This window comes from Notolabrus celidotus, chromosome 20, assembly GCF_009762535.1.
Source record: "Notolabrus celidotus isolate fNotCel1 chromosome 20, fNotCel1.pri, whole genome shotgun sequence".
Taxonomy (NCBI): Eukaryota; Metazoa; Chordata; class Actinopteri; order Labriformes; family Labridae; genus Notolabrus; species Notolabrus celidotus.
In genome coordinates, this window is record NC_048291.1 from 10,867,618 (window position 1) to 10,888,489 (window position 20,872).

The following is a 20,872-nucleotide window of genomic DNA, read 5'->3' on the forward strand; positions in this document are numbered from 1 at the left end:
AATAGAGCTGTCTACAAATAGTTTAAAGCCATTTTAACAAATTACAAATGCTCTCCTATTCCAGAACTGTAGTGTGTTAGAGACCTCCTCTATTCCCGCCCTCGTCTGCTGGCTCAGCTCTCTCTGTACCTGCAGAAAAAGAGAAGTGGCAAGTGTGGATAGTCTTACAGATCTGATTTGTCAAGCCATTACCCTGGGTATGAGCTACGCTGGCTTTGCCAAGCAACGCTACTCAATGAAATAAATACGCATTAGCCCTTGTCTGCATCAGCACACAACCTTTCTCTCATCGCTCATCGCCTTCTTGAAGCATGTGCAAATTGTTCTCTGTCAAAAAGGCACCGGGGAAAGCTCTGGGGGAGGTGGTCGCTGGAGAAGAGGCATTGTCAAAGAGTGTGAAACACTTGAGCTGTGATAAAGAGCATTAGGTCTCTTCAATGGGGTGGAAAAAATGCGTGCATGTGTGTGTAGTCGATGGATGAGAGAGCAGAAAACAGAGGGCTGAGTCTGCCACAGAGACGCTGAGTGTCAGAGAGAAAACAAGTGAATCAGGGAGTCACTCTTAATATGGTGACTCATTCATATTCTACATATGAAATTACAATAAATTAACTTTCTCTTTAATCTTTTATTTCGCATGTCAGCCACAGTGAGACTTCATTAGACTTAGACACCAGGTTCATTCAAACACTGAATAATATAAATACAACACTGTGACGTTGTGTCTGATGTGGTTCATGACTGTAAAACCACAACTCTGGGTTGACGCAAGAGACACATATAAAGGTCACTGGCGCTGCTGTGGATGAATGTCTGTCTGTCAGTCGCGTAGCCAGACTGTTTTGACTGAAACTTCTCTGCAGTCTGTTGAAACACAACCAAAATAGCTGATTCCAGTATTAGTAATGCCTCTGACAAGGCAAATCACCAATCATGATTAAGAATTTCAGGGTGGGCAATCAGATTTCAGGAGTGACCATGAACCCCCCTAGCTCTGCCACTGTTGTCGGTCACTTTTCATGGAAATAAAAATCTGTCCATGGACAATTAATCTGTCCATCCATCCACCCATTAGCTACACCCCTTATCCCGTGTAGGGTGGCAGGGGTGCTGGGATCCATTCCAGCTGTCATTAGACAAGAGGTAGGGTATACAGTGGACAGGCTGCCAGTCCATCCACAGGGCTAAAACAAAGACAAAAAAAAACAGACCTACTCACACTCACACCTGTGGGCAAATTAGAGTGACCAGTTAACCTGACACGCATGTCTTTGGACTGTGGGAGGAAACCAGAGTACCTACAGGGAGAACATGCAAGCTTCACACAGAAAGCCAGGATTCTAAGCAGAAACTGTCCTGCTATAAGGCACCAGTGCCGTCTACATCACCACTGTTCAGGCACTTATTATTGGTAGTAGTGGACCAAGAACAGAACCTTGGGTAAACCCCTCATGGATTTGTAGCACCTCTTAGGTAGCACCCTCTAACTTATCAGTCTGGGTTTTACCAGTAAGATAGGAAGTACAACACCCATCTACATGCTGAGAACCCAGGAGCTTTCAGACTTTCTAATAAGATGTCATGATCAAAAGTCTCGGAGAAGTCCTGAAAAGAGAAAACATTGCTTACTGTCCAAGGCCTCAAGAGTATCTCTTAAATTGCAGCAGCAGTAATACTGACTGAAAAAACAAACAGCATGGAGTTGGAAGCCAGGGATTCTGATACTGAAAGTTAGATTGAAAATTGATTATGTATTTTTGTCCCTGCCAGCCTTAAGCCTGGCACAATGAAAGAGTTTTGAAATCTTAACAGATACTGAAAATGTGACAGACCCCACACATCACGACAAATAATGAAAGGTTAACAGTTTTGTTCTAACAGTGTTTGGAGAACAACAAGATGGCCACCACACAATAACAGATTCCATTCAACAACAAACAGAATCCACACTCTGAGTTAGAAATCTTGCATAATTCAGTCAAATGTGTCAGAGGAAACAAATATGGCGGATAATAGGATGGTTGTCAAGCTAAAGCTCGCTAGCTGCTTAGCTATCAGGTACATCCATTGCAGTAGATATTTTGCTTAACTCCTCTCTTTGTCAGCTTGATTCTGGTGTGTGTAAAAAGTTGTTTCAATACTAGAGTTTTTGCCACAAACCAACAAGTTAGTCCTCTGTGTCTGAGGTCTATTTAAGTATATACGTCACGTTTGCTGTCGTCACCATGGCTGTGTTTGTCGTGATTCCTTCTTAGGTCAGCTTGCTTCCAAATTTGGATCATTATGTCCCACATGACAATCTACAGAACAGGATTTCTGATCATAAATACTACAAATGTTAAATATTAACAATTTCAAATCAGTGCAGCTCTTCATCTCATCTTCCAAGCAGATTGAGAAAAGTATCATCACTTCTCACATACCTCAAGAAAATCTGACATCGTAATTTTTACAATCATCATAAAATGTTGATAGAATGTAAATAATGTAAATCGTTATGAACATAAAATAAACCTGTTAAGGAAATTTGAAAAAAATACACAAAAAAATGGCATCCAAACTGATAAAGAAGGTCAAATCTCATATCCAGCCATGGTGTGAACACCTGGAATAATATATTATGTTATAATTGAGTCACAAAATTAAAGAGACTTGGAAAGAATCAGTTGAATTATTCTCTTCACCACTGGTTCAAAACACAGCGGCATGTAAAAGAGATGAGATCAAAGATGTGTCTTTTTTCCATGTTCCTTTAAAGTGTAAATTTAACTTCATTATGTATGTGTACTGCATGTTGTGTTTTAAAGCATTGTTTGTTTTTTTGCCTTGATGTATTTATTTTCTCAGTCAGCCTGTGTCCATTTGCTTCTGTGCAGACATACCTCTTACACAAGCGGGTGTATGTTTAGACTTTTACAGGCTCTAATGAGAGCCCTGAGTAACCCAGGGAGTGTGGGTAGCAGGATGGTGCTGTTTTGTGCCCGCGTGCAGTCACCAATCCGTGCTGACTTGATGTGTGTTTGAGGTCGAGCTGTGGAATTCAGACGAGTGGGTGTGTGTGGTCAGCTGTGGTACAAAACTTGGATTTCCCCACTACGGTTATGGCCAAATTGAGTTGCTCAGAAACCGCTGTGACTGTTTTGGACAGTGGCCACTGTAAAGGAAGAGGAGAATAAAAAGCTCTCAGAGGACGCAAACAAGTCACTGTTTCCTTTATTTCCTGTGTAGGTTGCTTAGAATAAGATGCAGTCATTAAAACTCCATTACTCCGAAACGCGACATTATTCCACAGCATGTTCGAGGAATACGTTTTTATGTGCTGAGTGGAGAAGCACGTGTGTCAACGCTTTTGAAATCAAGAACAAGGCAGAGTTTTTGAGCCCAGGGAGGTCAGAAAATCGCTTCCACTCAGTGACATTGAAGCGCTGAGATTGTGGTGTACCACCTGACTGATTGCTGGCATTTCCATCCCACGCTTAGTAGATCTCCCCGGCCTGCCATCACAGCTGGCCCTGGGTATGCAACGCGGAGGCCTAAATGTCACAGCGGCTTCTTCTCCACAGAGGTGAGACAGCAGGGCACCCTAAGTGCCGGTGTACCCACTCAGTATCCAACACTTAGTGCTTTTAGAGGAGGGATTGGACATAGAAATTATATGATTTAAAGCATTTAAAATGTGAAACTTTGAAAGTGACATACTCCATAAAAGCACTTTTATCTAAACATGATGACACCAGGTGTGAACTACTTTTCTGATGATTCTCATATTCCTCACTTTTTCCATACCTTTGAAGAACTGCTCCGCTCAGCTCATGACTTTTCAACTTTTTCTCGACAGATTCAATCTCCACAGTACAAAGCTATGATTCCCATCAACACAGGGGTAGTATTGCACAAATACCTTTGGCCTTGCTTGAGTGTATGTATTCTGATGGCCATACTAATTTGCAAATCTTTTTCAGAGGGTTCCAGGAGTGCTGATTGGCCACATCATCCCAGATCTGGAGCACCTGAGCCCAGTGCTCCACACCTGATTTTAGCTGGATTCATGTTGCTTTGCTGTCTCTCTCTCACCCCCCATGCCAAACTAGCATCTGCCCCATTGTTCCAGTTAGACTTGAGAATTAGTGCACTCCGACACACCTCATATCAGTTATTATCAGTTTATTTAACATAATTTGAAATCAATTATTTGTTTACTTTGATAACTTGTGCTCCTTCCATCCTTTGCCAAGGCCCATGAGCTGGGTTATGAGCATGTTCCCAGGCCAAGTGGAGGATTGAGAACTCCTCCAGCACAACTACAGCCATCTGAGGTGACTTCATGCATTCAACTGTAAATGTTTGAAGTACTTTCAGTCTTAGAATATCAGGTAGCTAGTTTGGTTAAAAAAAAGTAGCAGGATAAACATGAGCCCCATCTAAGCTAAGTAAATGTTAAGTTAAAAGTAGCTCTACTTCAGCAGAATATCTGCACAGTTACTACATGGTTTGCTTTGCAAAGACATACTGTAAGAACATTGCTCTAATTATGTCCTAATATTACTCATTTTACACTTAAATCCAGCTCATAATATTCAAGAGCAATGGGACTACTACAAAGTCAGCAAAACGGATTCAAACTCTACAAAATGTATGGAAAAACACCTATTTAACTTCCAAGCTTCTCATGCATATTTTAGGAGAGAGTTTGTAATCTCCAAGGCAGCTATTTTTATACAGTATACTAGAATGTAAGGTGGATGTACAGCCAGGGAACAAGATCTTTTTTCTTCATTCCCACTTCCACAAAGAATAAGAAATTGATCTCGAGAGGATCAGGGATGTATTTGCTACTACCAAATGTGCGAGAGATTCTCGAAGCACAGAATATAGATAGTTGGAAATGAGAGGGTTAACAAAGACAAAGCTGAGTGTGGGGGAGTGAAGCAGCACAGGAGCCAGATAGAGTCAAATAGAAAGCAGCCTCAGAGAGTTAAGACAGACTGAGCAGTGGAGGAGAGCAGATGGTGGGGTAATACTGCTCTGCTCTCATTACTTCTCCTTCCCTGACATTATTGTTTGGGAAATGGATATTACAGTGGACATAATAGCCTTTATCGTCTATTTCCCCCTGTTTATAATTCCCTTGGTTCTGCTTCTCCAAAGGCAGATGAAGCTCTTACTGGATGAGGGTGGAATCAGTACTGTACTTCACTGGCATGGACAGCGTGTAGTTTATTCCAGCCAGCCTCGGTGCAAAGCATATAGAATCAATAGAGTGGTTTAAAAATCCATGAGAGGTAAAACGCTTCCAATAAGCTCCCATCTGGCTGTATTCTTTACCCGGCTGTTTGGTCCCATAAATATAAATCCTGCAGTGCTTCAGTAACCATCAGTCACATAAGAGTTTTTGTCTGAGATCTTTAGGCTTTGTTTGCATCAAAAAACTTTATACCAACTGCATAATTGTTACCTGAAAGTCACAGCTTTATCTTTCATATGCATGTGATAATTGAGAAAAGTGACCACCTATTGTGCTACCAGCTAACAACCAGGTTTTTTCAAAACAATAATCAAACAACAGATAATTTTCTGTTTCAGGGTTCTGCAAAAACAAGCAGACCCCTCTTTAAACAGTCTGATGAATATGTATAACGTACAAGTGCATTGAGTTTCTGAGGGGAGGCTGATAGGCTTGGTAAGTTCTTTCATCAGCAGATTGGTAGGACCAGAACAGCGCTGCAGGCCTAATTGGAATAATTTAACTTGATACTTTGAAGTGTAAAATAGGTGTGCTGGAGAAGAGGTTTGTGAAAGGTCAGTGCTAGAGGCGAAGCATGTCGTCGCTTTGAGCTGCAGAATGGCACAGAGATGATATCATTATTTGGATGACTCTTTGATTACAGTTGCAGGTAAAATTCTTTGCATTTTGACCTTGGATGGAAATATTTGCACAATTATGTTCTGTGTTACAAAAATGAGCCTACATCACGATTTGAACCTTTGATGTTAGATGTTCTGATGTCTCCTCCTTTAGGTCTCACACTGTTACCTTTTCAGTGTGAATGTGCTGTTACACAGTTGAAATATGTTCATTTTATTCCTGTTTTATTATAAGTTTCAGTTTGGTGTTGTCACTTTAAGAGTGACAGAAAGTGTGCCTCTAATGGTTGGGTCACATGACCTGTGAACAGAAAGTGAAAGAGCATTAGAGAGCATGGTGGTGTTTTTTAATGGCAGTAGCAATCCATGGACATCTGCCTGAACATTCTTGTTTTTGATAGCATCGTGGGTAAGTGTTCTTTGTATAACGTATATCTTTATTTGTAGCAGATTATGTTTGGGATTAACGTATTTTACAGTGTGACACTGTGTTCCCTAGTTAATGGTAATAAATAAATACATAGATATATAAATAAGGTTACGTTAAAAGGATTTAATTTATTAGAGGTGATGTATGTTTATTAACGCTGTATATATGTCAAAGCAACACTGATATTGTTTTCTGTACATTTTATAGTTTCACCCTTTTCTGAGGTACCAATAAACCTGTGGACAAGCAGACAACGTCTTCAGAGTCTTGGTGTAAAGAAAGAGTTTAGCTGTCTGTCAAGGTGTATACAGGACATATACTGAGGACAGAACAGTGAATCTAATTCTATCTGTTCTATATTATGGACTTAAATCAACTCTGTGTGAACTTTAAAAATCAGAACTGAAACATGAAGATGCAAATATAGATTGCAAATGCACACTCAGATGTGCAAATGTGATCTGAGAAATGTAATGTAAACTCAAGGCGCCGATTCATTTTGATCTTTGCCGGTCCCTGTAATGGCTGCGGTGTTGTTGACTCCCTTCGATGCATCCTTTTTGCGAAACATGAATAAACAGGACAGCATGGAAAGACCAAAGAAACTTGGAACCTTCGCCTGGTAGGGGGTTTGGTCTGAGGCGCTGTATTTGCACATCACAGTGCTGTAGTTCTGGATGTATTCTCTGAATTACATACACACATTTTGGAATACAAGTTGCCGAACACAGGTGTAAATGCCCCATAACACGACTTGCAAATTGTAAGTGTTTCACCAGGCGGAGCTCTGAAAGTTCTGGCACACTCTGGAAAGCCGTTGCTCTGGTTTTATATGGTCTATTATGTAATCTAACACAGGAGAATAACTGATACTGTAACCATATGTATTTACTATTAAATTCTATTCTTTTTTTTTTTTTCTATTTCTACTTTATTTAATGTTTCTCTATTCTTGTACAACTCTTGCTACTATGTCTGTTTTACTGCAGGAACCCTAATTTCCCCTTGGGGATGAATAAAGTATTATCTTATTTTATTTTTTCTCATCTTGTCTTATCTCATCTCAACGTGTCTTATCGTATAATGAAATAAAATAAAAAACGTGAATGTCAATTAATGTATGAATTAAAGCTGCAACTACAGTCTATATGTGTTGGCTGAACAGATTCTACATTATCTCAGCTTTGCACGGATTTGTAATTTGCAGAAAAAAATAATTTGTAAGTCGTAAGTAGATGCTAAAACTACAAACATTCATGGTTAGCTTGGCCTCACAAACACGTGGAAAAAATGTTTTCACAAAGGAATACATTTTGATGTTCATGTGCTAGATAAATCAGTAACATTTATTATAAATTATACAAGATACATTAAGTTTCTTTTAGTGGAGCAAGATAGGGAACTAGTCCAAAAACTACTTCTTCAATTGCCCCATTTGGTACAAAATATAATCAGGTCTTCTTTTGCAAGTGGCACACCCTTCTGCCCTTAGTTTACATATACTGCTGTAATACAGCTAACAAAATGTATAAAAACAGACCCTCCATGGCAGGATATATAAAGGTCATAATGTGATAATGCTATGTAGATTTTCTGTAAATCAAAAACAAATGAGAGGCTATGCTCTGAACCTTAATTGCCTCTTTTACTTTTGCACACTTGGCAGCTTTATGTTGCAACTGTTTCAACATTTAAGACTGCTTCAGTAGTAACTGAAATAACACTGTATCATATTAAAAGTGTCACTGCGTCCTCTCTTAAGAACACAGTGGGCTACAGTAGATATTTACATGCATGGCGTCATCTGGACACTTGGGGCCAAGTGGGAGCAACAGTTTCCTCTCAAGATAGTAAAGTAATAAGAAACACAGTTGCAGGTTTGACAAAAAATCAAAGAAACAATTAGAACTCTTGACCTTGGATACAAAGGCTCAAGACCTAAGTCACTCCAAGGTTTTTGTGGGGTAATTTTGAAGGATGAGTCAGAATAAAGCATCCAGTACTCGATATTCAGCTTAAAAACACAATAGAACACAATAAGAGGCAAGGATACTAGCCGGTTAGTGCACCAGTGACCCTGTTGCAGTGTCATACATGTGCCCTTATACAAATCCGGAATAAGTAACAACTTTTTTTTTAAAACAACTTTTTAAAACCTTTGCAAGAAACCAACTGCTGACAGTGAATGTGAACATCTTGAATAAGAATTAGAATACAATTTCACTGTACAAACTGTACCAATGAATCACAGTCTATCTGATGTTTAAAGCCTGATGCAGTGTTTTACAAATCCCCATGGGTGCTCCCAAAAAGCCATTTTCCCTCTGTCCTTCAGATGGCATTGAAATGCCGGACACGCTCCCTAACAGATTCTCTGAGTGTTCTGTTGCTCCATTTCTTCAATATTGTTTTACAATAAGGCTGAGTGCTATTTATCACACATACTCTGCAATGTGATGGACATTTCTCTGACTCAGTTGACCCACTAATTTGTTGATAATATGCTTTTTGCACATCACTCAGCTGAAGGAGATATCAGATCATTTCATGTTTATAAAGTGTTTGTTACACAGATGTATAGGTCTTTCTTCATGTCTGCTGTACAGTGTGTGCTTACAAAAAGCTGCTGTATGCTCCTGACATCACTGGTGGTGTTCAAGCTGAGGCCATGTTTGCTTCTATTTGTGTGTCCTGATTGGGTTGTACAGCAGGGAAATACAGCAGGGGGTTCTGACTCACAGACTGCCTTGTCTAAAAATAAATTTTGTGTTGATGACGTTCATGTATATTCATATCAATAGTCAGTGTGTGGTTTATGACAGAAAACAAAGGGTTCAGGATTTTGAAACATTTTTATTCATGAACCAAATCTGCCCTTTCTTAAAATGATGAGCTTGAATACAAACAAGTTTGAAACATTAACTTTTTTTTTTCCCTTGCAGAAATATCAGATCTATTAATGAAAAGTGAACGCATCATGTGTGATGTTTTCACTCTCATGCCTTACACAAAAGACACATGTACAAAATAACAATTAACCCTCCTGTTATGTCCGTTTCTCTGGAACAGCAATAATGTTCCTATGTTAATTTAATCCCGGGGCATATTCAATTATCCAAAAGTGTCAGAACCCCAAAAATCCCAATCCCAATTCAATTTTTTCAATCTAATTTTTAACTCCATTACTAACCATTTAAATCAAGATTTAGTCCATTGTCGTTCTTTAATTGAGGATAACTCACTCGTTTTTCATTCAAATTAATGTTAAAACTTTTTTTTAATGTACATTGGAAAGCTCTAAATATAAATACAATAGTTTTACATGACATACATTTTTGTTTATTTTATTTTACATTTTGAATTGTATTTTCTTTTATGAAGTGATGTTGATAAATTAACACAACACCTCTTTTGTCAGACGTGCCCAGATTTTAATGCTGTATTTAGCTGGTCTGGAAGGCATATATTGCCTAAAATAGACTTTAAAAAGGGTCAATTTGACCCGCAAAATAACAGGAGGGTTAAATGGTAATTATAATAATTATGAGTACATGATAAATTAATGTACCATTCAGGCATTTCAAAAACTGAAATAAATGCTTATTTAGAACATAATTAAACTTATTTCAATATTTCAAAGAAAATAATCTGAATGTAGAATATCCAAGGTGTATTTATCTAGAAAGAATACGAAAGTAATAAAATACAATAAATATGAACAATAAAGGCTACAGTATGTGCCTAAAACTTATAAAACTATGAGATCAGAGGAAGGCTAAGTCTGGCTCCTTTCTCTATATCATCTATTTATTATCTATGATGAAAGAAATTAACATTACTCATTAAAAAAACTGTCAGATGATGAAATATTTTCACAAACTACATATGGGTGTGTTAACTTTTAATTAGCTTTAGGCTGCCCTGCTGTATTCCCTGCCTTATGCAAGAGTGTGATTTTACCAGCTACGGTTACATGTGCAGTTTTTCATTAACCCCATTAAAATCATTCTGATTTAAAGATTCCAACTTCCCTGTTTTTTCGTGGACTCTAAATAATGGGATCTGACTAAGACGTGCGTGTACATGCATCAAGCATTCAGTCTGAATGAAATCATTTTGACATGCCCAGAGTTGTTCCGCTGGTCTACATGTGCTGAAAATAGCAGGAGAAGGAGATGTTCCCACTGCCTGTGTTATAAACAAACATCACTGTCGCAATGTCATGGTACATGATGTGTTCGAAATAAAGTCAAGAAAAAAACTGCTGTTGCCTCCATGTATCGCTCCATTCCTTCACTCCCTCGCTGTGCACCAGAGATGCTACACTCTTCTTCTCCAGTATCTGTGACTTTGGATGTTTCTGTTCCTTTTTTTCTGAACATCAAGATATTCAAGAACCTTGAGGTTTTACTTGTTCTTTATTCTTACTTTAAAAGAACAACTAATTTAGCTGTTGCAGGGCCCATTGCCTGCATAGGGAGAGGTTAGTTCACTGACCTGGCGGCGGGCTCTGTAATTTTGAGTTCTTTTAAAGTCTCAAGCGAAAGACTTGTGTCGGCTGCTAACTAGTTTTGGATCTATCAATTTCAGATAGATCCAAAGCAGAGACTTGTTATGTCGCTTTGTGCAGAAACACCACCCTTCTCGATCTGAATATTTCCTTCCAACAGGCAAGATCAGATCAGTCTCTTCTGATTGAGATGTTTATATGAAGCACTTTTATTCTGGTCAGGCCATTATTCTGATTATAAGTGGTCCATGTAGCTAATGACAGCTCTCATGCCTTCAAACTTTATTGAACTTTATAAAGTTCAATAAATTATTTCTTTGATGAGCCTTTCTGCACCAAAACAGAAATAAAGACAAGTCTGAAAAATGCACCACTTTTTCCTCACAGCTTTAGTCCTCATTATGTTGTCATCCAAAAGTTAAGCCTTTGAATTTAGATTCCAAATAGTCTCATAAAATGCCTTTCTTCTGCACTTTAAACACTCTTTGAGCAGATCATTCTGAAATCTTCCTCTTGTGACGATGCAAAATATAAGTTCACATTTTCTTGTTTTGTATTCAGAAAACATTTTCAACCCAGCCTTGAGGTGTTGGGAAACTTTATATAGTGGTGGTAGAACAATGCAAAGTGATGACTGGAATCAGAATCACTTTTCTAACTCCACGCTCGAACAAAACAAACAAGCCTGCATGAGAAGTTCACTCTTTCATAAATATGTAATGTAGGACGCTCATTCAACGGTACATCAAATGCTGATGAAAAACCCAAGACTTTGTTGTAAATGCAAAAGTAAAACAAGAGCAAAATGTGGGATTGTTAAAGATTTCGCGAAGAATGTCTTTATGGATATGTGTCTTCCAGTTAAATTGAGGTGAAGATATGGGCTGTTCTGACATCTGATTTAAAGCTGGTCATAAAAGCTATAAGGTCTGTGTGAGTGTCAGAAAACACACAGGCAAACTGTAAAGGACAGATCCAGACGGGACAACACACACACGCACGCACTCGCACACACACACACACACACACACACACACACACACACACACACACACACACAGAGTCATAAAACCTCTCCTCCTACCACATACCAGCGCTTCTCCTGATCACACTGTCTGTCAGACAGCTCTTTGGATGTGCAGCTGTTTTATCTGTCTGACATTTGCTATGACTTTTTAGCTGCAAATGTTCTGTAATGCTTAACCAGCCCCTATCAGCTGATTATATCCATGCATCCAATTGGCAAATAGCAAAATCGGCATTCTACTTAAACTGCTTTAGCCTGCCTTCTCTTGCCGCTTCCTCTGCAAACCACTGTACAACCCACCACCACCCCAGCTCCTCCTTAATGATGTGTCTGATTTCACCGTGTTGTATGTATTGCCTGTTCTGTAACCGTGGGGTCTTTGCCGCTGCTGATCTCCCTGCCTTGGCTTTTCATGTATGCACATGAACAAGAGGGGGGGTGTGCTCTCCCCATCTCAGGCTTCCTTCCTTTCCACTTAGGCACATGAAAGGGCAGGGAACTCAAAGAACAGAGCCATACTGCCAAATATAACTTATCGCATGCAAATAATTAATTACTTGGCAAGCGTCGTCCTGACTGAAATGAGTACAGACTAAAACAGAATAACCTGTAAAGACCACAGTCATGTTTTTTTATTCTGCTGACTTTTTTCTATGGGGCTGACTGTGCGTTGAGTCACTATTGGAGCCAGCCTCAAGTTGCGAAAAGAAGAACGGCAGTTTTAGGCACTTCTAATTTTGGCTTCATTCTCAGCACTAAAGTTGGAAGTGTGACGAAGAAACAAGTGACCAAGTGTTTTTTTAACCACACAAAACTTCCATGAGTCTTTGCAGCTGAACTGGAAACAACAGGCAATCTTGCAGAGCCCAGGTACGGCCAAGCAGGAAGATAGTTAATCATTAAATGTTGAGATGAAGGGGCAGCTGATAACAGAAAAACACAACAGAAAATTAAAATTTGATTAAAACTTTACCTCAGGCTGCAATTATAAGTTAATATGCTACTCTAAAACAAACTAATCTATAATGATGATAACCCTCATGGCTCACGCTTGGAAACAAAGCACACGCAGCATAAACACAGTGTACAAAATGTGAGATGACTAATAAATTAGTGTTCGATTGTTGTTTGTTTTTCTCCTCTGCTGTTCTCTTAATACACACTCTACTGTGTCCCCCTAACAATTACCAACCTTTGGTGATACTGCACATTTATTTAGTCTTTGGTTTGTCAGGACCTAACAAGCCCCCCTCCAACTCGCACAGCTAACACGGAGAACAAGGTCGAACACGCACCGAGGATATGTCTTCACCCCGGGCTAATTTCTTTAATTCTTAAACAAGATGTGCATGACAGAGAATTAATTTTCTGCGTAAACAAGTCACAGTTTGTTTCCTGGGGTTGTTTGGCTGCTGTTTGTGTCGGCAGCTTCATATGATTAATAATGCTGTCCTACACCTTCTGTTGAGGGAAATAACAGAAAAGTGGTGAAAATGAGCACAGGTGTATGTGAGTGGACCGGGTCAAGGTGTGCTTTGTGTATGCACATTCACATACACATATCCCTGAGCAAACAGACACCTCTTTGCATTGTGTCCCTTCTGAATGTCACTGGTGTGCCACAAACCCCCTCCACGCTGCAGATAATGAGCATATTAATATGTACATACCCAGCCAGGTTAATGCCTGCCTGCCGCTCCAATTTCACGGCCAGGTCTCCGGTCTTTCCGTGGTTTCTGTATCAGATAAAGAAAAAGAAATATAGTTCTGAATTATTGAACAGTTGCATGACTGACAGGCTGGCTGATGAAACTGGAGGGGAAAGAAACAGAAGAGGAAGAAAGAACAAAAATTGGTATAGTGAAGTTGATTGATGCCAAAGATAACTTTATGTGAAGGGTTGATACTGAAAAAATACTGACAACCAAAATGGCTACAAGGGCTTTGGTGGGTTCAACTAAATTTCTGAAATTGCTCCATTTCCAAAGCTCCAAAAGTTATTGCATCAGGTAAGAAATTTTACCTTCATAACTTTCAATCTCCTGCAATGTCTTGTCTTTGACTGTTCAGACCAACAGTTGGGTTTCCCTGCTTTTCGAAAATAATCTGTGTCTTGAAACAAATTAAGGGTACAACTATCCCTGTACCATGACTACAGAACTTCTCCTGAAATGCTAAATCATTTTTCCGCTGAGCTCATTTCAGCTCACAGTCTCAGAAATGTGTCGGACATTAAGAGCAGTTGATGTACTATGGGCTGACTTCGTGGCCTGCCTGAACTCACACTATGCTCAATTTCTTTATTCTTTACAAAGGTAGAGTGGTGAATTTTGCATAACTCACAACTTCAAACCATGTTAAGGTTCAATGTCACTCATAACTACGGATGTGCCTTACAGGTTAGTGCCTGCTAACTCAGCTAATTCAATCACTGGATGTAACTTATCAGCTGGGTTTGTGTTGCTGGTGACGCAATTCCATTTATAGAATGGACCAAAGGTAGTAGAATTTCAGCATTGTTTTTTTTATCAATATGATCTCACTAAGTAGGAGATATGTTTCCTGGCTCATCATACCTGGGGTACTACTTTGGTCAGTGTTTGTCATACAGTGATAAATAAAAGGATATGTGAGGCCTGGCAAACACAGTCCAATTGTACAACTGTCATGCTGGAATGCCATCACACACTGAACGAGTGAATCATTTACGATACACAACCAAAGCTTACAGATTATGTGCCCACACTGTATGTGTTAAATCAGGGCAGAGCATTGAAGGTTGTCAGTAAAGCTTCCTTTAAAAACTCCCACAGGCCCTTGTGCTCTTCCAGTACACTGTACATCATACAACATGTGATCAAGCTGATATTTAGCCCCAGCTCAAATTGCTGGGTTAATTTGCACAGTGTGAGCCCGGCCTTAGAGTTTGGATTGTTTTGGCATTCCTCTGAAGAAAAAAAGAGCAGGAAATATATGAAATACCAGTTATTTAAGTTACACAGCATATGCTATGGCAAGCCTGTGAATCTGCCTGAAGCAAATGAGTTTGCCACTTTTCTATGAGCTCTGTTAGCTTTTTTTGTTGAACAAATAACTCAAGTAAGTCAAAACCCTCCACCAATTAAACTTCAGTGAGTTAACTGGCTCATTCTTTGCTCATGAATTAGTCTCAGTCACTGACTGTACAGACTCTATAATTTGGCTTTTACCAACCTCTTAATGATCCCCAGTATCACCCAAAACTACGGTCCACATTTAGTCACTTTTAGCTCCAGGTTACTAACAAACTGATGGTAGAAATGTCAAAAACAAAGCTTCAGGAAGGTAGCAGACAAACCAATTGGTGACATCACAGCGACTTACTCCAACTTTGGCTTTACTCCCCTATCATGACACACCTCTTATTGTGTGGCAGGATTATATAAATACACTCTGAAGACTCTCAGATTAGTATAATAACCAGCTGCAGACTCTATAAAAGCTGTAATTGAGTCCCTCAGTGAATCTATAAATGAAGACCCTGTTTAAAAACACATCTTAATGTTCCTTCCAGCTCTGTGTTGTTGCAGAGTGAACTGAACGAATGAGGCCATGCATTTTTTATATTAGATGTGCTTTTTTATCAAGAAAGCATGACTCTGCAGAATGTTCATACGATACTTTTGTGATCGTGTGAATCTATTAAAGATCTGTGTTTCTATTCTCAGAGTGGGCATAAACACATTTTGGCAAAGCTTTACTCCTCGTCCAGTCTATCAGGTTTACTCCCAGCGGACTGCAGAAACATTCGCACAGCTCACTCAGCTTTGTGCCAGAAGCGACAGGACAGCAGGGATGAGACACGAAGCATAAGGACAGCCTGCGGCGCTGGTGAATAAAGGAAGTCAGGGCTACACTTATGTAGGACAACCTAGAGGCTGGTTGTTGGTTCAGGCCATTTCCCACTTTGTCAGCAAGTCGCATAAAGCCGTTTCAGAGACTCGACATTATGCTGCATAACTGAATGTGCACAATGAAATATGTATGATATGCAGTAATGTATGAAATATTAAGTATGCACATTATGAATAGCCTATATATCATGTCAAAATAATACAGTGCTCCGGGTGATAACATAGTTTGCTGCACTGCTGGCTCTTAGCCATTACTGATATCATAATTTAACCTTTACAGTAACACTAACTAAAAGATGTAATACACACAGAGCACTTATGAGAAAAGAGATCAGGACACATGATCCCACAACAATGTTATGTAATGGATAAACTGCAAGACTGAGGTGTCTTCAACCTAAGACTGCACTATTACTTTGTATGATCTCTTGTTGAGGTCATTTAAATGCTTGTAGGAAAATAAAAAGAGGAAAATATTTTTTTTAAATCTCAGTTCTAATTTATTATTTATCAGCCGTGTATGTGTTGATTAAATAATGTAACAATGCATGATTTGAAATACTCCCACAGACTTATCAATTGAATATTTAGAGTTTGGGCTATGTCATAAATCTAGAGGACTATGATTCAGGCAACATAGGGCCTGATCTACTAAAATCCCAAATAACGAGCGCTAATTTGCGTGTGCAAATAAAAATTTTGCACATGCTATTTCTGGGCGTGTTGCGGGTGATCTACTAAGACTGCGTGCGCAAATGATAACGAGTGCAAAAGTGGTGCGGACCGCCCTATTTTACGAGGATTTTGCGTGTGCTATCGGCTGTCACCATGGAGAGTTTGAGAGAGCAGAGTGGCCTTAAGCGATAAATGAAGTTTGAAGCCATGGAGTAGGAGGTCTTTGTGGAGGAGGGAAATAAACACATCCGTGAACTCCAGCAGAGACATCTCAGTGTTAGAAACGCGATTTGGGAGGCCATCTGTGAAAAGGTGAATGATGTGAGAAAAAAAACAGAAGATCTGCCAATGAAATAAACGCATCTACTCTACTCCAAAATGCAATCAGTGTTTTGATGGAGTTCAGCAATTTAATGAGGCTAAGTCTGCCAGTCTTGCTCTAGAAAAGTTAGGCGTGACTTGGATGAAGACAGTCGCCACTGTCCCAGGGAGCAACTTTCGGGTGAACGTTTTTAATGCCTGATATCATCATCCAGCAACTGTCCCAAAGATTCACCAGCTTAAATGGAACTGTGAACATATTTGAGTCAATTCACCCCAACACACTGCTGCAAGCACGAGATGAGGAGTTACGCAGAGCTGCCTGGCGCAGCTCAGTGAGCGCTCATTCTCCAAGTTAAAACTAACTAAAAACCCCTTGATGAGCACGATGGGACAGAATAGACTGAGTAGACATGTCATGTTATCTATTGAGAAAGACAGATCAAAGAAAATGGACATATAGTGCATCATGGACTCGTCCAGACAGTGGTAAGTAGGCCTAGTTCATATTGTTTTTTGTTTGTATGTGAAGATGTGGGCCGCTGTGCCAATTTGACTAAACTTTATATCTGTTGATACAGTGACCTACTGTGCCCTCATTATATGAAAAAGTTAAAGTGGGTGTCAGAATGATGCGGTCGCTATCCGTGGTGCTGAACTGCTTTGAATTTGTGTTGTTTTATTATTATTATTATTATTATTATTATTATTATTATTATTATTATCATTATTATTATTATTATTATTATTTTGTTCTCTTGGTCTGATTGACTAAAACATGTAGTAATGCTTGTAAGCCCAGCTTTTGCGGGCATGTTGTAAAGCAATGTTATGATGAGCTTTACAGTGACCGCAGCCATGTGTGCGTAACGCTGTGCCAGTTTGCACCTGCCTTTCAAACGTGCTAAATATAGACGCAAATACAGCGCGCGCTATCTGCTTCAGGTTTGATAGATCACATTGCGTGTGCTAAATGATTACATTTGCATCTTCTCCTCCCAGTATTTTGCGCGTTCTGATGATCTACATGTGTTCTGCATATTCATGAAGGCAAACATGCTAAATGATTTGCGAGTGCTATTTTGCCCATTTGACAGACGCAATCCCATTTGCTCCCGGTTAGTATGTCAGCTTTGCGCGCGCTATCAAGTTTGCACATGTTTTTATACACGCAAACCTTTAGTAGATCGGGCCCATAGTGGTCTATTTATCGTATACTTGATTCTTTTTTCATATTTCTTTGTTCATTTTTGTCTTCTGTTTTACGGAATTGGAGATGCTAATGGAGCAAAACAATGTGCTGCAGACAGAGCTGGAAACACATCTCTTAATGGTTTATTAATTCATATATTAACTTTTAACCTGGACATGAATTTGAAAAACGATTATTGAAACATTTACCTTCTAAATTCAGTTTTCTTAAATGCAGTCACTTTTGCTTTACCTGCCTTCACTGCAGGAAGGCACAACTGTGGCAACAGACAGCATCCATGCTAAGGTGGGGAGTAGCCTATGTGTCATGAACGACTTGGCTCTAAGAGCAAGTCAAATACATTTTTCTCAAACATGTTTTCTGTCATGAGGGTTAATTCCTCATAAATCACGCTGATTTAAGTTTGAGTGTTCCTTTTTCCTGAAAAGTCTACATTAGTTTTTATTAGTTGTTCGATGTTAAAAAGATGGAGATGCAACATCATGATTGACAACTCTGTCGACAGAGTTCTTTACTAGATTTGTAAAGCAGAGAAAGACCTGCTTAAGAAAACACAACAATCATTAGCATCAGAGTCATAAACGTTTTGTGTCTGACCTAAATCAACACAAGAACCTGTTCTGCTGTGGACTGTACCAATCTAAAGAATCTTTGATGTTTTAATCGGTAATTAAAATGTGTGTGTTTTCATTAGAGGAAGGGGTGTGACGTCAATTCCATGACTCTACGTGTTAGATCACTTCTAAAGGCTGATTTATACTTCTGCGTCGCCCCTACGCAGCAGGGGCTGACGCGGACATGAGCCCCACATACTTGTGCGTCGATATGTCCGTGTCGCGCAGCAATTCTCCTCCGAAACGCTTGAGGGCAGTGTGGTCTCTCTGATAGCCGGTCGCCTGCTTCCGGTCCTGCTACGATCTCTGTTTACTTTTCCACATCGATTCAGAGCGTGTTATGTTAATCTACAGCTGATACATGTTGCTGTTTATCATACAGACATGATTAAATGAAGAATAGAGAGGAGGAGATGAAATACACGGCCGATGTGTGGCCGATGTCCGGGATCCCGGAAGTGCTGTGAATGCGGGAAAGACAAAGCCGTCGAGCGGACCAATCACAGAGCTTGCGGTCCGCGTCGGCTCTACGCGTAGTTACATTTTGGAGGAGGTGCACGTCAGCTACGTGCGTAGGCCTCTGCGTAGGTACGGGAGCTACGCGGACCTACGGCGTAGGCTACGCCGTTGATTCGACGCAGAAGTATAAATCAGCCTTAAGCGTGCCTTGACTTCAAAGTACAGTATGTCACCAGCTTATTATGTCAGGGGTATTTTGGCTTCAATTCTTACAATGGGAGGAGATGGAGGTGTGCCACTGATATTTATGTACAATCAGTGGGCAGCACAGAGAAGAAGGTGTAAGCCTAATAATGTGATATTTGCTGGAATTTCATTCATAACTCAAAGAAATATTCTGTTTGATTCAGTTTTAGACAACATCAAGGTATCCAAACAACAGGAGAATATGTGTGCCATATAAACTGAGGCAGAGATTTGTTTGACATGGGGCTCTGCCTCTATCAGGGCTTTAATCTCATGTAGGAAATACAACCAGAGGAAGAAGGTTAATGTTATTTTGTCAATTTCAGGGGATGAATGTTTGGCAGGCTTTAATATTTACTGTATAGAAAAAACAAATGTCAAGACAGAGAGATAGAGAGAGACAGAGAGAGACTGAAGTACTGAAACTGACCTCTTAGTGTTATGCATGCATTGTCTGAAAATGAATTCATGCTAGTTTAACTTTATTCCAGACTCACTGTCAATTTATAAGAATATAATATTGGGGCCATTTTTGAAAATGCATTCAAATTTTAAGAGTTCAAGGGACTAAACAACATAGACCAGTAACTGTAGGCAGTCTTTTTTAGATTCACAGATATTTTATTCTTAAATATCTTTTAATCATGATTCTGTTCTTAAAACATTTAACTTTTTTTCTGAAAAATTGATGCTTCCGTCCCATATCACTGCTTACTTTTTTCTGATATAAGAACATCCTCATATTGGGAAACTGAGTAAGTTTTTTAACTCCCTTTTCAGGGTCATGAGATGTAAGAGGAATTTACTGCATCAGCTGTCACATTAACAAAAAGTAAACACTGGAGCTATCACATAGTACGTGTGTTGCATTTATAAAAATACACCAAGTTGAGGCAATCATATCTAAGCTTCATCAGGGCTGAGGCCTGCGTAAAACACTGTGACTCATCACTTCCCATCATGGATGACACGTAGCATTATGAGTGTATCATGGGATGGAATTTTTCTCTTAGAGCCAGACACGTGTCATCATTCTTGTCATGTTTTTACAAGCAGATTGACATAATCTGAAATGATTACATTTGTTCGAGGACACCCATTATGCAAATAAGCCGTCATACTGTAATTCCTGAAGTTGGCAGTGTCATACTTAAGCTGATTATATCAAAATCACTCTGTCTGTTTGCATGGAATGTTAATTTGGAGATACCAAGCTCATTTTGTCCGTTCCCCATTGTGAAACACAAGCATGAATATGCATGAAGGACAGTTTCGTACAGTAATTTCTTCTGACAGTATACTATGGCCTGTCAGTGGCTGAGAACTGATACTGATGAGATGTGTGTAAACAGCCCTCCCACCCCAGGCATGTAAAGGCCTAAAGATTACATCCAGTACAGAATATTTCTAACCAACATATAACACTAACGTTCCTCTCCAGCTGACACATGAAGCAGCCAACATTTTTGTAACAGAGCTGCAGGAGACATCCCGCTATGGGCACATCCAAACTTTTAAAACTTCTTGGCACATGCAAAAACACACATACATACCATTGCAAACACACGCCCTTGTATTGGCTGCTCTGAGCCGCCCTTTGGATGAAAACCGCTTGTTTA

General features: G+C 39.5%; 1 long non-coding RNA gene across 1 annotated transcript; it reads left to right on the forward strand.

The window, feature by feature from the left end:
• The first annotated feature begins 6,101 nt into the window (after positions 1-6,101).
• On the forward strand, positions 6,102-7,331 carry LOC117832055. The gene is made up of 2 exons (XR_004635130.1): positions 6,102-6,274; positions 6,503-7,331. It is a non-coding gene; the product is annotated as an uncharacterized LOC117832055 (long non-coding RNA).
• Positions 7,332-20,872: the final 13,541 nt, after the last annotated feature.